The 15,990-nt window shown below is 33.6% G+C and overlaps 1 long non-coding RNA gene and 2 other non-coding genes across 3 annotated transcripts; all 3 read right to left on the reverse strand.

Moving 5' to 3' along the window:
• Positions 1–7,259: 7,259 nt before the first annotated feature.
• LOC101251742 (uncharacterized) lies at positions 7,260–8,646 on the reverse strand. Its single transcript, XR_011212373.1, has 2 exons — positions 8,584–8,646; positions 7,260–8,292 (listed from the first exon to the last, which is right to left on the reverse strand). It is a non-coding gene; the product is annotated as an uncharacterized lncRNA (long non-coding RNA).
• A 2,895-nt stretch (positions 8,647–11,541) lies between these two features.
• On the reverse strand, positions 11,542–11,702 carry LOC112940400 (U1 spliceosomal RNA). The gene has a single exon (XR_003244472.2). It is a non-coding gene; the product is annotated as a U1 spliceosomal RNA (small nuclear RNA).
• A 2,337-nt stretch (positions 11,703–14,039) lies between these two features.
• Positions 14,040–14,200, reverse strand: LOC112940398 (U1 spliceosomal RNA). The gene has a single exon (XR_003244470.2). It is a non-coding gene; the product is annotated as a U1 spliceosomal RNA (small nuclear RNA).
• Between the last annotated feature and the right edge of the window lie 1,790 nt (positions 14,201–15,990).

Raw genomic sequence — 15,990 nt, forward strand, 5'->3', positions numbered from 1 at the left:
TCCAAGAGTTCAAGTGTTTTAGAACGGAGACCCTCGACGGCCCGTTGTGCCTGTGATGATCCGTCATACATGCCGTTGAGGGTAATGAAGAGAGCAGCAGAAGAAATTGCACAAGCATTGGACGACGGAGTCCATGACAATCCGTCGGGACCACAACGATCCATCGCGAATCCGGTCGATCCAACCGCGTTTTGACAGATTTCCAACAAATAGAGTCCGTATTTAATTAGGTTTTATTTTTTTTTTATAAATAGTTTGAAAAACCTCATTTTTGAGGTTAGACTCTTGATTATTTTTTAGACTCTTTGTGAGATTCTTGAATATTTTGAGACTTTTGTGATTGATTGTTGGTGACTTTTGCCGATTAATCAAGTGAACTTTCGGATTTTACTCTTTCTCATTAAAGTAAGTGCATGAATTCTTATATCATATATTTGAATATTGTGATTATGACTATGGGTAACTAAACTCCATAACTAGGGTTGTGGGAACCATAGGCGAATAATGAGGTAAAACCTAACTAAAATAACAATTCTAGTATAGTGTCTTGCATGTATTGATAATTCTTTCTCTTAGAAGTCTTTTTAACGGATGGCCAACGTTAGAACTCGCCTTAATGCTACTTGCCGGACCAAGGAGGTAGATTTAGTGTATACTATCTAATAGTCTAGTATTGATTGGTACTAGGTAATAAATTAGTCAAATATCGAATACGATGCTTAATATGAGGTAAAGATAAGGGTTAGGATAGCAACACACGTAGCCGGACCAAGGTGCGGAGTGAAATTTTCTACATGCCGGACCAAGATGCGGAGTGAAATTCTCAACAAATTGATTCCTCCATAAGACCTTGCCTAATGCAATTGCTTTGGTTCTCAACTTGCAAACCTGACGATCGAAAATTTGATCAGGAATCTCCTCATAAGATAGGTTATACTTGATACTAATATTCTTGAATAGGTACAATGAGTGAAGGATCGCCCAAACATTCTTTAGCATAGAGATGTGAAAATACCGTATGGATTGTTGTTAGTTCTGACGGTAGCTCCAAATCATAAGTTATGTTGCCAAATCTCTTGGACATTATGTAAATACCAATGTATCGGGGACTGAGTTTTCCCTTCTTACCAAATCTCGTAACACCCTACATAGGTGAAACCTTTAAATAGACCCAATCATTAACCTCAATTTTTAAGTCTCTCCTCCTAACATCTGTATAGAATTTCTGACGACTTTGCATTATTTTCTGCCTTTCCTAAATAGTCTTCACTTTCACCATATCTTGATAAACCAAGTATGGACCTATCAACTCTGACTTCATCAACTTCAAACCACCCAATATAGATTGAGCATGTATCCCTACGTTACGGTTGATCATATCACGTATATTGATTGACATTTCTAATAGAAAGGTTGGACAAGTAAGTATGTATGTTTTCGAATCTCTCCCGGCAACGGCGCCAAAATTTGATACGCTCAAACTTACTTCTCAAATAAGAAGTAAAGCGGTCGTGTCAAGTAAATAACCCAACTAGTGAGGTTGGGATCGTTCCCACGAGGAAAATAGTCTAGACTTAACTTCAACCTGTTATTACTATTGTTTTATCAATAACTTCCTTGAAAAGTAAAAACAATAAAAAGGGGGTTTCTATTTCTAAATGAGTGAAAATAACTAACGAACTTAAAAGAGACACTTAACAGCTTTGAATGTTGGATTTTAATTAATTAATCAAAGTAACTAGGGTTTACATGTTCCCCACATGTTCATAACTTGACAATTCTAACTATAACAATTCTTTCCTAGTATCTTGCACGCAAAGTGATAAGTTATGTATTTCTAAATCTTTGGTCCGGCATATAGAAAATCTCATTCTGCACCTTGGTCCGGCTACGTGTGTTGTTATCCTAACCCTTATCTTTACCTCATATTAAGCATTGTATTTGATATTTGACTAAGTTATTACCTCGTACCAATCAATACTAGCCTATTAGATAGTATACACTAAATCTATGTTAATAATTCTTTTCCTATTATCTACCTCCTTGGTCCGTCAAGTAGCATTAAGGCGAGTTCTAACGTTGGCCATCCGTTAAAAAGTCTTCTAAGCGAAAGAATTATTAATACATGCAAGACACTATTCTAGAATTGTTATTTTAGTTAGGTTTTATCTCATTATTTGCCTATGGTTCCCACAACCCTAGTTATGGAGTTTAGTTAATCATAGTCATAATCACAATATTCAAATATATTAAATAAGAATTCATGTACTTACTACAATGAGAAAGAGTAAAATCCGTAAGTTTGCTTGATTAATCACTAATAACCACTTGCAAGAATCTCAAAGTAATCAATAATCTCACAGAAAGTCTAATGATTATCAAAAGTCTAACACTAATACACAGAGTCTAATAATATGATGTCTAACAATCCAGAGTCTAACCTCAAAAACGAGGTTTTTCAAACTACTTATAAAAAATAAAAACCTAACTAAACAAGGACTCTATTTGCTGGAAATCTGCCAAAACGCAGCTGGGTCGACGGACCACACGAAGGATCGTCGTGGTCACGACGGAGCTTCATGGACTCAGTTGTCCCATACTTATGCAATTTCTTCTGCTGCTCTCTTCATTACCCTCGACAGCAAGCATGACGGACCGTCATAGGCACAACGGTCCGTCGAGGGTCTTCGTTCCAAAACACTTCAAGTCTTGGAATCTGGGTACTGGGATTACTTCTCTGAACTTCATAATGAACCAGAAGGACAGACCGTCATAGACATGACGGACCGTCACAAGCTACGTAACCCACACTTGGTCAGACTTCCCCATCTTCCTTCAGCAGCTGCACTACACTGCCACCTACGGACCTTCACAAGCACGACGGACCGTCATAAGCTCCGTAGGTGGTCTCTTTTGCATTTCTTCGCTCAAAATCTCCGTATTCATCTTTGGACAGATTTCCTGCAAAACAAAGAGAAACTTATATAAAAATTAGCACAAAAAGGCTTTTGGACACACTAAACTTAAGGAAAAAGTATTAATAATATCGTGAAACCACGGTATATCAATCTCTCCCTGATATTATTATTTATATTTATCTAAGAATCTTATTTCAGTTCATGTTTCCTTAATAAGCTATCGCATCTTCTATTCCCTTGCACGATTTCGGGATCTCAAAAATCTGGTGAAGGGAGAAGAAAGGTGGGAAGATTAGAGGGGCCACTATTGTCTTAGCATTCAGTGGGTTGAAAAGTGGCATTTTACAGGAAGGGTGGTGATAGAAGGGGGTTTGAGGGAAGGGAAAACTTAATGGAGGGTAAAGAGCAATCGACAACCATAAGTGGTTGTTGTACTTCTCCATTGCTAACCTCATTTCCTCTTAAATTACCTTGTCTTGGAAATTTAGGTTTTAAATCAAGATTATCACTACCCTCCCCTTGACCTTCACACCCAAGGAGAGAGATTGCCCCTGCATGCTCATCTCCAACCATGAGTGTGAAGTCTGGTTTGGGTTTGGGGTATGAATCACATATAAGGTATGCTCTCGGATGGTTATTGAGAGAGTGGGGAGAGTTATAGAAGGTCTTGGTGAGTTCCTTGTGAGAATTGTCTTGGGAATTTATAGGTCTCCTTACGTTTTCTCTTCTCCTCTAGGATGAAATGGGAATTTACGGAATTTTAGGGGCTCTTTTAAGTCAATATAGATGGAGCTATTGGGAATACAAATATTACTTTTAGTGAGGTTTCCACTTTAGGAGTAAGTATCAATTCTAGGAATATTTAAAGGAGGTATGTTGGGGTTATTAGAGGAAATAACGGAACTTCTAAAATTAGAATCGGCATGAAAAAGATTGATATTGATACATGTTTTTGATGTCATCTGGTTGCTGGTAACTATTTTGGGGCCATCTGATTACGTTCCGCCTCTGGATGGTCTCGTCTATGATCATAATTGTGATTAATGTGGTGTTTGTTCTTTTTTCCGAAAGGAGACTATTTTCCAGACCTCCTGCTTGTTATATGTATTTAACTATTGGATGAATGGAGTCCACATACATCTCCTCTATATTATTTTGGGTCTTGGATTCAATGTGTTTTTTGGGGCATATTTGGATCGCGTGCCCAAAAACACCATATCTATGGATGAGCCTTCGTAATGGAGGGGTTGTTTATGGTGGCCAATACGAATATATTTTTGTACTGGAGCTCCGATAGGTACTTCCACACAAATTTTTGCATATCTACCTCTGAGTGCCTCCGAAGTACATACATCTATTTCTACTATTTTTCCATGTTTTTACCTATACAGGAAAGTATGTAGTGGTCATAGAATTCAGTTGGTAGTTATGGGAGCATGATCCAAATGGCTGATTTCGTTTCCTTAGCTCACGAGGCTACGAAGTTGGGATTCCATCTCTTGATTGATAGGAAGTACATGTTGACAAACCATGGTCCATGTTGTAGTGTTTTATGCAAATTCTCCTCTTTGAAGAATTTGAAAATATAATAGTCGCATCCTAGATTGATAAGCACTATTTCTTATGAGCCTCACCATATAATGCTTAAAAAAAATTCAGGTACATGTGATTGATTTTTTTCCCAATTATTTTGATTTAGATGGAGTAGATCAATGTCTTATAGATACTTTGTTTCTCAACCTCTATATGCTGGATCCCCTCCTTTTTATATTTGGCTTCCTTTTGTTTACTTGTTGGGGAGTTTGATATTGTGTTACCGCTGAGGTCTTCAATAATCATTTCCATCGTGAGCAGGGACATACCCTTATGGGTTTCATGGGGTTCACCCAAACCCCCTCGGCAAAAAATAATTGCAAATTTTCTGTATCTATGTGGATATATATATATATATATATATATGAAACTCCTCAATGACAAAGAGAAATTGATAGCCCAGCAGCAAGTTCTTTGAAACTAAGCTCCATGTCGAGGGTTTGAATCCCTTTGTTAGCCTTTTCTTTTTTTTCTTTCTTAATTTAAATTTTGTTTTTCATGTATTTTATAAAACCCGCTAAAAGTGTGGTTTTAAACCCGAAAAATTCAAGGGTCCGCCACAAAACTATATACTACCACTATAAAAAAAATTACATGAGGATTTTCCTAGGAATTAGTATGAAAATCAGCAGGAATCTTATTTTCCTGCAAATTTTGATACTAATTCTCAAGAAAATTCCTTTGTAATTAACAGTTTTCTTGTAGTGTACTACTTCCTTGAAGTTTTTTTTTGTTGGCTTGCTTACATGTTTATACTTTTATTTATCGAACCCCTTGAACAAAAGTCTTGGGTCCACCACTGCTGGTGAGAGTTGGTTTTCTTCTATATTTGAATAGGGTGATTGATAAGCATGTCCATAAAGGATATGGCTGCTTCCTTGTTGTTTTCCGCTATGGTGGAGACCTTATGTTTTGCAATGCCATGATTCTCTAAATGTCCCCTGTTTCCGGCAGAAAAGACGGGTTCAAGGATTCACCGATGATATGCGACATACATGTTTACTACTTTAGAACACAAGTCCCAGAGAGGGAAAAATGTAATATTCAATAACACCAATGAGGAAAAAAGTTGATATGAAACAGATAGATTCTATTAGAAATAAAAGATACCTAAAATTTATAATTTAATATGTATACAAATGTCATCCATTACACTTACCATGAGTGTGTCAAATGTATTTGTCCATATAAAGTTAAATATGAACTCAAGTTTGCCTCTTTCTTTAGAGGATGAGTAATTAGATAACTAGATATTGAAGTAGTGAATGGGGATTTTAAAGAGTTTGAAAACGCCTTTCGTTATTTGGTGTAACTACTTGAGCTGGATGAAAGGAAACTCTCTCCAATTTTGAAGGTATTTCTCAATATCTTATTCATTGCAACAAAATATTTTCTTTGTGCGTCGGTAAACAAAAACATGTTTTTTGGGGGAGGGATACTATTTCACCAATCGAGTCACATGTATCTAACATATTCATACATAATGATTTTCCACAAAATGATGACGAAACGTATAAATTGTACATATCTTTCCATTTTCTGAGTCATTATAGCAGGCATATGCCAAACGTGAGGTAGAACACCTGGTAAAGAGACTCAATCTTGAGTGAAATAAATACCACAACTTCTGACTTGTTCGGCAAAATCATCACATAGTATATCAACAAAGCACAAAGTTATGTCTCTATCGGTTGTCCGAATTCCTTATGATATACAACTGAAACAGGTTCTTGCTAATGGTAAAAAAGGAGGGTCGAACGTCGGGGTTGTTCTTATTCTACCGGAGGAGTTTGAATTAGCTCCTTCCGGTCGTATTTCTCCTGAGATGAAAGAAAATATAGGCAATTTGTCTTTTCAGAGCTATTGCCCAATAAAACAAATATTCTTATGGTAGGCCCTGTCCCTGGTAAAAAGTATAGTGAAACAACCTTCCCTAGTTGAATTGTTGTACATATTGAAAGGAGTCGAGATTGATGAGGAGTTGTTTAATGATTCTCGAACATGTACTTGTTTTGAGTGCCTATTTATTTTCTATCGGTATATATAGATTGATCACAAGTCGAAATATGGTTAGATCGATATTTAGAGTACTACAAGTATAACAATATCCTCAAGTTAGTAGTGAGTTGCTTTCACATGTGATTGTTCGTACATTAAGCGTTTGTATAATCTTAGTAATTTTTGGAATATCATAGTTCTTGATGCTCATAAATCGAGTGAACTACTTGTCAGTAGTAGTTATTAAAATATGGATTGTGGATCACCCATGTTAAATGACTCGGCCCTGTTATTAAGAGATAAAGAACATAAGAAGTTACAATAAAGAAAGTTATTATACAACAAAACACTTCCCACACACTAAGTGGATTGAGGTTGCAAATAGGTTTTTTGCACAGATAACTCACACCTACTCTTCAACTTTCTCTTCAAATGGACATAACGAGTAGATTGTTGAATATAAATACACATATTATGATTGTCGCTACATGTAATCTAACGACAATTAACTAGTGCTCTAAATCCCTTATTTGTTATTGTATAACTAGTATATATGTGTGCCACGATATGTATATACATGTCGTCCATTAATTACACTTACCATAAGGGTCTCTCGTGTAATTGTGTATACAAAGAGAACAAGGTTGATTAGAAGAAATTTGTCGACACAGTTCTATGAAACTCTCTTATTAACAGACTTGTTCATTTGATATTCCCGAGATAACTTTGTAAGAAACAACAAATTAAAGATTGAGGATTACTTTTAAAACTAGAAACTTAAAATCAGTAAAGAAATAGAATCTGAAACAGATTAGAAATAATATAGAAAATATTTTTCTCAAAAAAGAAAATTGAACTCATTGAATGCACAAGTGTTTCCTTAATTAAGGAAATTATTCTACTCAAGTACACGATATTTATGGAATATATCCTCCAAGGACAGTATGATGTTACTGAAATCCATAAGGCATATGAGTATAGCCATTGTATATGAAAGGGTACTCCACTGTTGAACTTGAATCAATTCCATTATTCATCATAGGATGCATTATTGAACTTGAACCAATTCCATTATTCACCAAACAATTTTCTGTCTCAATCATCGTAGAATAATCTGTGTTGTTAAATTGATAATCATCGATAGTAAGAAGTCCATCATCCATTCCCGCGCCCATTGAATTTGCACCACTAATTGGAATATTTGCTTGAAAGAAGTTGTCGTAGTGAGTAAAAGGATTCACATAAGAAAAAGGCCATTGAGTAGTTTGGTTCATCAAGTTGTTGTTGTTCCATATTTGTTGTTGATGAGAAAACGAGGAACTTTCAATATTTGGATCTTGATCATTCATGCTCTTCAACAATTCGATTTTTTCCTTTGCCTTCTCAATCCTTTTCTCAACAACACCAACAAGATTTTGTAATTCTATTTGAGATAAATAGCCAAATCTTGAATCCCAAGTAGGATACTTTTCTACTTTGAACTCATTGTTTTTCTTTTCATCATTTTTGAAGAAGTTGGACAAGGTCTTACCCCTCTTAGTCCGCCCATCCTGTGACTGATTTTTGTAGAGATTTAATAGCTCTTGAACGTCATTTGAATCATTTGGCCAAATTTGATAATTATAATTTCCTTCATATATGATCATGCTTGCTTTGATGTCACAAAGTATTGAGAGTTCTGAGATTTTCTTGACTAAGCCAGCTTTTCGATTTACCAAAGTAGACTTCCTCTTCTTGTGATCTTCAATAAGTTCCATTTTGATTTTTGATCTTCCCATTTTGTCTGCAGTCCAAGAAAATACACATAATTATTTAAATCAAAGAAAAATTACGATTGAAAACAGACACTATATATAGGAAAAAGAGAATTATACTAAAATAAATATTTATTCATCTTGCAAAACCGTCAATGAAATAATGAAAAGAGCTTTTCTATTGGCCCTACGAGTCTCACTGAGTCCAAATCTCTTAGGTGTACGGAGTCGATGAAGTTTAAATAATCAAAATAGTAAACAATATATAACTACAAAATTTGAAACGTTAAACAAAAAAAAAAAAAGAGAATAAAAGTGACCTGACTTGAATGAGCAAAGTGAATTATATTTGCTCTCAAACAATAACAACTAAACCATATAATAATATGTTTTGCCATATTATATAGTTATATAGTATAATTTGACGCGTTTAAGTAACTCATTTTTAGAAATTATAATAAGTAGGGACTAATGAATAATAACAATTTTCTTCTCCTATTACTTTTAGGAAAGACATACGCAAGGTTTCTTCTTCCTCCTCCATTAGTATTTAGTTTATATTAAAAAAGGAAAAAGGGACAATTTTTATATTAGTACTCCGTCAACTTTTCTTGAATTATACCAAGTATGGTGATACGATCATTATTATACAATAAAATATCATGAAATATTATTTAATCGATAAATTAATATTTAAAGAGTGTTTCTGAGATTCAATAAAGATTAGTTTTGATTAAATCGGTTGCAAAATTGAAGCGTCGATTTAAATGAAACCTCTTATGTAAAATGATATTCATTAATTTGAGGTCACGATTAATAATCTCAATCAATAAAATGAATGTTAATAGCCTATTAGATTATTCGGATGAAAATGATACATATATTCAAATGGTCAAAGCTAAGGAAAAATGAATAATGTGGATGATGATGTAAGGAGACACTTATCAAGTTTAGAACTCTCCACAATATTTTGGTTCAGTTTCTAAAAGACAATACCAAAAATTTTAGATGTAATAAGAAAAGTTCGATTTGCGTTATAAGTAGGTTTAACTTTTGTTAATAAAAGAAGAACACTATAAATCATATTTCACTAAATATTTTATAGATATTTTGTAATTTTAAAAAAATATTAATTTATAATATTAATAGAAATATATTATAAATCAGTAAAAAAAATTCTGTTGGCTCAAGTCAAAATCGGGAAGAATATTATCTTAAAAAACTTATTTTGGAGAGGTTTTTTATGCCTACACTAAAAATATTATTTTCCCAAAACACTACTTCACTGTCAATTACAGATTTTCTATTTAATCTTGAAGGTCCTCGTCTCCTCGAAATATCTGATTTTACATTAGTTTTAATTAGGGCCACTTATCGATGATTTCGGATCGATTCTGAAGCTTATTGATTTTATGACGTATTGATTGTCGATTTATTGACATATTAAATCGTTATAAAATTATTAAAAGATCGAATTATCAATTATTCAATTATCGGTTATTAATTGTTATTGATGATTTAGTTATCCTTTTATCCCTTCAAATATAACACAAAAATATTACTAAAAGACACTTGAAAAATAAGTTGCCAAAGTAAATGAACTATGCACATAAATTGACATATTGTAATTTGAACAAAAGAAAACACATACATTTTGTAGAATAACAAGTGTTCAAGACAATCAAATCAAGAATAATAATATAACTATAGTTTATTAATTTACTATGAGTTATTAATTAAGTTGTTAAGAAAAAAAACTTCAAACCACTAAAAAAGAATTTAAAAAAAAAAGTTAAATCACAACATAAACCATAAATCAATAACCATTAAAAACGGATAATAGTTTAAATGGAAAAGGGCCTAAAGTACCCTTTAAGTATCAGAAAAAGTACAAAATTATCTTTCATCCACCTATTGACTCCAAAATACCCTTCTCATCCACTATTGGCTCCAAAATACCCTTCTCGTCCACCTTTGAGTTCAAAATTAACCACTTATTTAACAATTTTAAATTTAAACTATTTTAATATTTTTAATACACGACGCTTAACTATTTGTTATAATTTAACTTATTAATATAATTTATTAATCAATCTACTACCCACCCATTACTAATTAAATCACACTCAAATAATAAACCCGCTCCATTACTAATGCACAACAAGAAAGCTACTACAAATGAATGTTTCTAAAAGTTTGAGGCTAAAATGTCCATAGAAGTGCATTATCATACATTCAAGTCCTTAATCAAAACGGAAAAAGACCTAAAATACCCTCAAACTATTGGAAATTGTACAAAATTACCCTCCATCTACCTATTGGCTCCAAAATACCCTTCTCACCCACTTATTGACTCCAAAATATCCTTGTCATCCACCTTTGGAGTCAAAATTGACCACTTATTTAACGGTTTTAAATTTAAACTATTTATATATATTTTTAAATATGTGGCACTCAACTACTTGTTATAATTTAAACTTATTATAATTTATAAATCAATTCATTACCCACTCATTATTAATTAAACCCCACCAAATTAATTAATTCTCGCTATAGGAGGTATTTCCTCTGACTCAACACTGTTATAGTAAGATTAGACATTATAATCAGGTAAGTCTTTATAAAGGTAGAAAGTTCTCTACAAGTGTCCATTCTTACGCAAAGAATGCCTCGGGGAAGTGCAGAGGTGATCTAGGGAGATTTTTTTTTTCTAGTTTTTCATCATTAGTTTAGCAAGACTTACGTCCAAAGTGTTCGATTGTACACACTCGGGGCTTATCTAACATGTCTTACACAATTATGTGTTGAATTTTCTAGTTAACATTGTTGACACTCATAATTCTTGAATAAATGAATGATACTTCATGATTTTTTAATTTATAGAAATACGAAGATTGAGTAACTCAAATAACAAGTTATAATATCACATCTTCGTTATTCTGTAACAGTGTCAGAGTTATTATGCGTAACATTTTTAAAAAAAATACATAACGAATTTTACTTTTTTACTTATCGTTGCCTTCATGTTTTTTATGTCTTTATTTAGCCATTTGAAAGTAATTTTATGTTAATTCACGATGGAGTGATTTTTTTTAATAATTATGTTATAAAATTTATTTTCTACAAGTTTTTTCAAAAAACTCGTGTAGACAATAAGACCAGAAAGCGTGTTATATCTCCAACTTCATCTATATATAACTTGTGTACGACAAAGAATGTTTACCTCTCATTCCAGTAACATGGAAACCTATCAAGAGAAAAATAGTGAACTATAATTGGTAGGGGCTGCGCGAACGCAAGCCCCCATAGCAACAAATTATGACGTAGGCTCAACCACTTGGGCCGACCTTAGGCAGGCACCCCTCCAAAGTGCAATAGAGGTCACAAGCCTAGGCCATGGGTCTTATTGATCACCCATTGACCCCGTCCAGGTAAGTATGTTTTTCAGCAGCTCAGCCCATTATTAATATTACTATTTTTGCTCCAATTTTTCTCTTAAATGCTAATGTGGGAGAGAATAACTCAAAATGTCATTTACTTTCAGAAATAGGAGAAGAAAAATTTAGGTAGCCTATATTCAAACACTGTAATGTAATACACATGCTCATATCCAGATGCAAACAAAGAATTAAAAACATACAAACAATTGAAATAAATTTATCGGTATGCCTTAGCTCAAACATACATCGATCCAGACACTCGAAATAAACATTTATATGAACTGCAATAATAATCAAAACTTGTTTAAAGGGTCTTCACATATCTGTTGTGAACCAAGCTAACTCTATAAAAAATTCCCACTACGAAATACATCTGGGTTGCTGGTTTCTCTTACTTGCCAAGGAACTGTGATATGTAATGCAAGTGCCCGACTCACTAACTGATACTTTATGGCTTTGCTTGATTCCCTATTGGCATAATTCCCTTGAAGAAGTTTGTTGGGGTAACGGAAACGAAGTGTCGCCTTGCCTTGACTTTTGCTTATGCAAATGCATTTGAGTTGATACTAGGCAGGAGTGTACTTGTTTTCTTGTATAGGTGTTCACTGGAAGTGCGACTGTCTGTCTATGTCTATTGTGATAAGTGACGTGGTTGATACTGGTGTATTGATTTGCAAAAGGAATAAAATATTGTTCCAGGGGAAAAAGCTTATTGAAGCTTTATGTCTTGTTAACTCTTTTATGGAAAATGAGATTTCCATTGCGACAAGTGAAATGCATTATGTTGAAGTATATCTTGAAGCTGAAAATGGAAAATATGTTGAGGGTTTCAATGGTGAATATAATTTGCTTACAATTTCCATTTTTTCCTGCTACTAACTGTGAACAGAAGCAAGATAATGAAACAACAGTAAACAAAAACTGAGAAACGAGTCAAAACGCTGAGAAGAAAGGGAACTACTTTGCTACCTTTTTTAGTGCTCTGCAACTGCAGATTTTATATGACAATTACACAACGTTTGAAGCTAAAAATAGTGGAACCACTAACTCCTAAATTAAGAAGTAAAGCCATGATAAACTACTTCCCTAAAGACTAGGACAAAGGTGAAATAACTTGACATTATTTGCTAATAGAACTCTATGTAACGGACTATTTTTCCTGCTACTAACTTCCTTGCTGTAAGCATTCCCGCGACTGCAGGGGATCCTCCAGGAACATGTTTCAAGTTCAGGTTTCTAACTAGTTATACAATGTACAATGTGGAGGAATTGCTATTGTTGGGCTCTGCTGACAAGAATTTGTCGATTGTGTATTCAAACTCTATGAGTAGAGTGTCGGATCCTGGACAATCATGGTTTGTAAATTCCTACTTCTCCATTGAGTTCTCCATTATCTATAACAGCATTCTGTTCACATGTCCTTCAATTGCATATACAACAGTCGGCTATTATTATGATGTACGACATGAGGTTTTGGTGGCCAACTTCAAGCACACGTCAGTTTTAAATGCTCGCTATATGATTGTGCTTGCTACCATGTTACTGGAGTTGAAAGTAATATATTAAGGATTGGATATTGATGAAGGTTCAGGTTGAGCACCCTTCTGTAGGCTACACATTTATGGGGTCATTGAGATTGTCGAGTGGGCTGCATGTCATAGATAACATCATGGCTAAGGTACTGCATTAGTTTTTGTTATCCTCTTGAACAAGTGTATGGTAGCAGGGAAAGTTATAATTGAACTCCATTTGAGAATGTCAAAGAGTTTTATTGTAAATCAAAAAGAACATGATTGTAATTGGTTGATATCAGTTCCAACGGAGATAATTGGTGGAAGGTGAGCTTCTAACACTAGTCATCGGTATTTCAAGGTGAGAAGGGAATTGCAGCTCCTGCTAGCCATAGGCACCAGTTGCTTTTACAAAATATGCCACAGGTAACTTAAGTTGCTGCTAGTAGTATTTTTATCTGTTCCAAAAGTGCATTACTCTTTTGGACACTTCTCACATTATCAAGAACCTTGAGATGATGTTTCGTTCTTATCAGAAAACATCAATATCATCTGGCAACTGGGAGTATTAGCTAGACGGTCCGACACCTCGCTGTTGGTGAAAACGCTGAGCAAATTTAACCTTAAAATGCGTCCATTCAAAATATAGCTTGTTGCAAAATAAGCTATTGAACCAGGCAAGAGCTTCACCCTCAATGTAGAAAGAAGGAATCATTCGCATCAAGGCCCAGAATCTCAATCTCAATTTTAGACGTAGATTGATGTTTTACCTCTCATTCCAGTAAGATGAAAATCATCAAAGAGAAAAGTTGTGAACTATCATTGGCAGGGGCCGCGCGAACGCAGGCCCCCATAGCAACAAATTATGACGTAGGCTCGACCACTTGGGCCGACCTTAGGCAAGCACCCCTCCAAAGTGCAATGGAGGTCACAAACCTAGGCCATGGGTCTTATTGATCGCCCATTGACCCCGTCCAGGTAAGTATGTTTTCCTGTAAGCTCAGCTCATTATTAATATTACTATTTTTTGCTCCAATTTTCTCTTAGATGCTAATGTGGGAGAGAATAAATCAAACTGTCATTTACTTTCTTTTTGGAAATAAGAAAAGAAAAATTAAGGTAGCCTATATTCAAACACTATAATGTAATATACACATGTTCATATTCAAAATCCAAACAAACAATCAAAAACATACAAGAAGCATCAAAATCAAGCTCTGAAACAACAACTATCTCGAGAACAATTGAAATACATTTATCCTTATGCCTTAGCTCAAACGCACATCGATCCAGACACTAGAAATAAACATTTATATTAAGTGCCATAATAATCAAAATTTGTTTAAAGGGTCTTCAGATATCTGATAAAAAATATTGTTGTTCAAGAGGTAACAGTAGCTAGACAGATACCTTGCTTTCAAGAAGAGCTTAATTTTGTCTGCTCATCCATCCATTTTCTTCATTGAGAATAGACAAGAAGGAAAAGAGTCCTCTGTTAGAGAAGAGCTCTGATTTTTTTATGAGTTTTCTCTTTTCCTCTGCTTTAATTTGATGTTTTCTAATATTTTGGTATGTGATATGTGATGAAAAAAATGCTAAATGTAATCGTATTTTGAAATATTATATATGTATATACTTCAGTTCACATTATGATTTTGGTTTTAATCAGTTAAGTTTGCACCATATATCAAATCAAATTAATTTGGTTTGGTTTTAAATTTGCCTTTTAAAAAAAAAAAAGTAAGTGAGAATAAAATATCAGTAAAAGATTCTATAACAGAGGCATAATTAAAAATTACGAATTCGTTTTGATTCTGATCAAAACGACATAGTATCATTTGATTTTAAATTTTGAGTAAAATAAAGGGCATAATTGAAAAATTAAGAGTTGATTACATGAATATAATTTACAAATTATAATTATATACATAGGTATTTACTTTTAGATCGTGAATTAGGTTTTTTATTTTATGATAATCCCCCCCCCTCCCTCCCCCCGGTAGTTTGATATGAACTTTTATTTGGATAATGCAATGAATTTATTTATTTTATGATTAAATATTTATTTATGAGTTTAAAAAATTAATTATTGTTATTATTCAATTCAATGTCATAATTATCTTAACATACCACAACTAAATTTTAGTTTTTGCTTAAAATATTCGAAGGAAAAAAATATTATATTTCTTAGAAATAATTCCGTGAGGCGATGTATAGGACTAGGAGTGTCAAATGGGCAGGTTGAGTTGAAATTAGAGACATTAAAATGGGTTGAGACAGATATTGGGTTGGGTCTTGATCCACCCAAGTTCACTTTGGGCTCAAATGAGTTGGGTTCAAATGGCTAAAAACGGGTTGGGTCTTGACACACCTAAGTTGATCCAATTAATCTCAATAATTTTAACATAGTGATACTTAACTTTCATAATCACAATTTGAATTTTCGCTCAAGATTTTTCTAAAAAAAAGTAACAAATGGATAGACAAGTCTTAAAATGTTAAATGGATAATAATTCATACATTTAACATCGGAATATATCTTAGTAAAGAATTTTAAAACAGGTTGAAATTTGATATTGAATTGGGCTCAATTGAGGATTCTCTTCAATTAGGTTAGACTTGAATGAGTTGAGATTAAACCCAATTCAAATTGTTATGAGTCCAACCATTAAAATTTAATAAAAATAACACTACACACACATTTAAGATGTTAAATATCAAGTTATAAACAAACTTTTTAATAATAAACTACTTATAGCATATTATTATCAAGTTA

The sequence above is a fragment of the Solanum lycopersicum genome, chromosome 11 (genome assembly GCF_036512215.1).
Source record: "Solanum lycopersicum chromosome 11, SLM_r2.1".
NCBI lineage: Eukaryota > Viridiplantae > Streptophyta > Magnoliopsida > Solanales > Solanaceae > Solanum > Solanum lycopersicum.